Source organism: Lygodium microphyllum, chromosome 25 (assembly GCF_053477565.2).
Source record: "Lygodium microphyllum isolate KBCC chromosome 25, Lygodium_microphyllum_v1.1.10, whole genome shotgun sequence".
Lineage (NCBI taxonomy): Eukaryota > Viridiplantae > Streptophyta > Polypodiopsida > Schizaeales > Lygodiaceae > Lygodium > Lygodium microphyllum.
The window spans coordinates 32472991-32478012 of record NC_141159.1 but is presented as its reverse complement, the minus strand read 5'-3'; the positions used below and the strand labels follow the sequence as shown (position 1 = coordinate 32478012).

At 41.4% G+C, this 5022-nt stretch overlaps 1 pseudogene; it reads right to left on the bottom strand.

Moving 5' to 3' along the window:
* Positions 1-1340: 1340 nt before the first annotated feature.
* LOC148014054 (small ribosomal subunit protein RACK1 pseudogene) lies at positions 1341-2691 on the bottom strand (annotated as a pseudogene).
* Positions 2692-5022: the final 2331 nt, after the last annotated feature.

Below are 5022 nucleotides of genomic sequence, written 5' to 3'. Positions count from 1 at the left end.
AAATTACAATGTTAATGCAGAATCCACCTGCTAGCTTCTATTTTAAACTAGATGGTAGGAAAATTCAAAGCCGAGCTGAGGATACTGTTACCAATGGAAAGTGTGTGGCTCCACATATTTTAGAAATTATAGAGTCTCCCTAAAAATCCCAACACCACAAATTTTAATATCCAACACTTGTAAATTTTTGGATTTTTTTGCCAATAGAATATTGTCGCTTGTAAACTTGCAATACTTAAAAATTATGGTATTTATGCAAAATCATACACTTTCCACATCCACACATTTTACATATGCATGTGAACTTTACGAAGACGTTAAGTAAAGTCATAACTAAATATCGTATGAGAACAACCCTTAATGGTTTAAAACTAAAGGTTTTTAAGGTAGAACTAGTTTAGTTCTTGTTTCATTGTTTCATTTCACACTTTCTCTATTCATCTCTTTACATCCACCACATCCCTCCTACCTACTTCGATAGATGATCGCGCACACTTTGATGAGTGGATCCATGAGACTATCTTCGCCAGCCAGGGTGACGAGATATTTTAGGTTTTCTCTAAGAACTTCAACCTTGAAAGCATGCTCTCATCGTTGGATCCCCCCTTCACGTTTTGGAAGACTTTGTGAGCACCATTGCTACTTGCACATACTCCATTGAGGGGTCTAACATGACTTGGTTTGGGTGCCTCTGGAATAGCTCATGGTATTTCAAGCAGGGAAGAAGTACCAAAAAGTAGTGAATAGGTGTCTTACATGGATCCTTCGCACAGAGTATGCACCATTCCCATGGACAGTGCACCAGGTACAACACCTATGAATCTCGTGGACTGTGATTACACATTGGCAATTTACCTCATTGCATTGGATACACCCCTAGAGGAGGAGAGTGATGAAGATACAACTCCACAGGTTGTTGCTATCATGTACACACGATGTCGTAGATTTCGTGTAAGGGCTATTGAACACGGAGTTTAAGTTGCAACAAGTGAAGAGACTAACAAGAAGAAATCAAATTTTTGATGCCAAAGTTCACTATATTCCTTGTCAAGTGAGTTACATGAAGATCATTTTCAGAAAAAAAAATCTGAAGTATCTCATAAACTATTTTGCGTTCAGGTGTATGATAACAATTACATTGAACAGAATAATGGGCATTAACTAAGAATCCAGTCAAGCATGTCCCTTAGTGCAGAGAACCAGCTGTTGTACAACACTTTTGATTTCTGATGCTCTCAGAGGTTTCTATCAAATACAAAAAAAAAAAAACAGTAATTTATGGGATCACAAAGCAGTATAGTCCTGTTCTTAAACTTGTATCAGGAGGTTGGAAGAATCAATCAAGGGCTGTCAGCTGCATCAAGTGAGTACAGTTGCTTTCCCTCAGCAAGATCCCACAGCATTGCTACACCATCCTTGCCACCACTAGCACAGAGTGAACCATCAGGAGAGATAGTAACACTGTTGACATAACCAGTATAACCAGTCTGTCCCATGAGATTTGGGCACAGCTTGCATTGGTGTGTAGAAGAATTCTTATACTGATCTTATCGTTGCAATTGTCATGCTTTTAGACAAAAATCATCTGAAAACCACTAAAGCTTAACCATTCTCCTTGATCATGCCTGTGAAGGTATAAAGCTGTTCCTCTTATCGATAGGACTAGCAGCTATTGCAGACGAAGATTTCATTCTTCTTATCGATAAGGAACTGGATTTAATAGAAGCAAAGCGGAAGCATCTCAATCTTTGTGTCTCTACAATCCTTGTGTTCGTGCGTCCTCCAACTCTTAGCTTAATGGAAAAAAGGAGTTTCTCTGTCCTGCTAGAGACGTCTCTCTTTCGATCCCGTTTTCCCCGTCCTGGATGTTTTACTTGCAATCACCAAGCGTGTTCCAGAGCTTAATGGTGCGATCACAAGAGGCAAACACAATCCGACGGTTGTCAACAGAGAAGGCAACTGAGATGACATCCATGCTGTGGCCACCAAAGCGGCGGGTGGTGGAGCCAGCATTGAGGTCCCAGAGGCGGAGCTCGTCGTCCCAGGATCCTTAGAGCGCAAATTGGCCGTCAGAGATTATCATACCAAGGGCTCTGCTTCTGTTTCTCATAAAGTTCATGTAATGTAGTCATTTTCAGAGTTTTTGTCTCTTTCTCAAGAATATTAAGCTCCTGTTTCAGTTCAGTGACTGGCTGTCAGAGGAGATGACACCATCTTGGACGAATCTTCCTTTCCCAAAAGAATGCACTATAACAACTGGTAGGCGGCCGCGAGCTACAGAGTAGCTTGAAAGGGAGACACTCCGATGGACGCTCACCTGGTGGTTGACGATTGATTGAAGCATAAGTTCTTGAGAGATGGAAACAACAAGAGCCTCCTCTGATCTCTTTTAGCAACCGTAACAACCATTCAACATGTAGCCAAGAAGCCAGAAAAATCTGCGATCTGTCCTCCTCTTGGTGAATAGTTGTCATGGAACCTTTTGAGCCTTCGTGCTTCTTCCATATTTTCCGTCATGTGTAGTTGCTGTTGCCGTAGAGCTATCGTCTTCATATAGCTAACATCCAAAAATGGTTGAAGGTCCCCTGGGCTCTGTCCTGTTCTTTTTTTAACAAAGCAGCGCAGAGCCTGAACTACATCTGGTTCCCGCTGAAAAGAATTGACTAGCTCCATAATTAGCTTCCTTCCCATGATTTAGCCTGCTTTTTTCCCACCAAAAGCAATTTAAACCCAAATATAGGTTTTCCCTCTTCCTTCTTGAATAACCTTTTACACCTTTAGCTTTGACTCTAATCTCCAATTCTGCCCATGTAAAGCATAACCCAGCAATAAGTGCATTCCAAGAGTCTACATCTCGACAAGGGAACCCGTTCAGCACTCCTTAAGCTTTTCCCATTACACATGATATTCCTGAATTTACACCTTTGTCTTCATAGCTTAAATGTCAGCTTCTATAAAGCTTCCTTTGATTCCACGGTATCCTGCACTTTTCTTCGAGTTCATCATTAAAATTATCAACTGGATAATGTCCTTTGGCATCAGTTTTTCATATTTTTCTAATACACGCACATCATGCATCCAAACAAAATCATACGCATGCACTAAGGGAATATATACATTGGATGCGGATTATCAAAATGCATCACACAAACAATGAATCACACGCAGAAATTAACACAAATGCACAACAAAAGAAATGGAGGTGTATACGACTCGGATGCGCAGCAACACGACATCCACCCCCTCTAAACCTGCGCATCCTCCGGATGTGCCAACTATCCAGGATCATTCAACTCCACAAACAGGTCAAGTCCATCTTCTGTTTCTAGTAGATCTGTTTCTCCATCAGCTTCATCATCTATGTTCTCTGTCTCTTCTACTTGTCTTCCTTCTACCTGCTCTTCTTCTGTCAATGCTTCAAGTGCATATTCTTCATCTTCTCTTCTCTTGAAAATCTTGACTCGTTTTCCAGCAATAGGCACCCTCAGTACTATTCCATCTAATTCAGCCAGCTCATAGGTACCATTGTCAAAAACCTGCCTTACTTCATACGGTCCAAACCATCTTTGAACCATTTTTCTCATGCTACTATGCTGATTTTCTAGACTACTGTCGTAGACTAGAACCCAATCTCCTTCTTTTATGGCTCTAGGCCTCAAGCGATGCCTTAAATCAAACCTGTCCTTATTTCTGAGACGGGCTGCCTTCAAACGATCAACTGTTAGCTGCACATCTTCTGTCCTTCTCTCTAGTTGACGAATCCGAAGGGCTAACAGCTCTTCCCTTGATAAATTCTCATGCCACGGAAGAACACTCCAAGTGAGAGCACAAATTTCAGTAGGCATGACAGGTTTTTGCCCATACATCAACTCCGCAGGCATGTATCCAGTAGTCACACTATGTGTAGAGCGATCAGCCCACAATGCAAAAGGTAGTAATCTCGGCCAATCTCCAATCCGACCTCTACAAGCTTTTGCTAATGCTTTAACTATTGGCGGATGTCCTCTTTCACTTTTGCCATTTCCCTCTGGATTATAGGTAGTAGTAAGAGCCAATTTAATCCCAAGCCATGAGAAGAATTCTCTAGCTTCATCTGCATCTAGCTCTCCACGATCAGCTGTAATCTTGCCTATACATCCATACCTGCAAAATATTTCTTCCAACAAGAATTTACATACTGTAGTGGTGGTCTTCATCCGCAACGGTCTGCCTTCAACATAGTTTGTAAGATCCTCCCTAGCCAAGACAAGATATCTCATCTGCCAAAGTCCCATTGGCAAAGTAACCAAGTCTACCACCCACTTATAATGCATACATAGTGGATAAGTCGGATGCAACTCATCACGATGTCGCACTAAAGAGTAAAGTTGGCAGTCCTTGCAAGTCTCCACAAAATGAGAAACATCTTTATACATCCCTTTCCACCAGCATCTTTCTTTGATTTTCTCATAAGTAGCCCACACACCTCTATGTCCAGCCCATGAGCTCTCATGAAACTCTCGCATAATCTGTATCTGCATCACTACATCACAAACTACTCTCAAGGGCAAGCCTCCTCTCTTTCTTGGATGCTTCCAAAGAAAACCATCTTTCAAGAAATACCCATAAGCCTTCCTTCTGATTTTCTTGAATTCATCATCTGTCCAATCAGCTCTTCGAGTCAATGAACTCAGATACTGTCCAATTTGCAGCCACTCATCAACATAAAGTTCTTCAATAAAGAATTCAACAGTAGATACATGACAATCATGAACAAGGATAGAAGCAGCAAACTCTGTCTCATCATCTTCTGCAAGCATTGACTCCTCATCCTCATATCTCGCTCTAGATAGCATGTCAGCAACTGGATTATCTTTCCCTGCTATGTGTCGAAATTCTGGATTCAATGATTTGATATAGGCAATCCACCGAAGCATCGCTATATTTGGAGTCGAGCAACTAGTAATCATGCCAAGCAAAGGCAAACAATCTGTTTCCACAACAACTGAAGCTCCAATAAAATACCCTTTGTCACACTTCAGT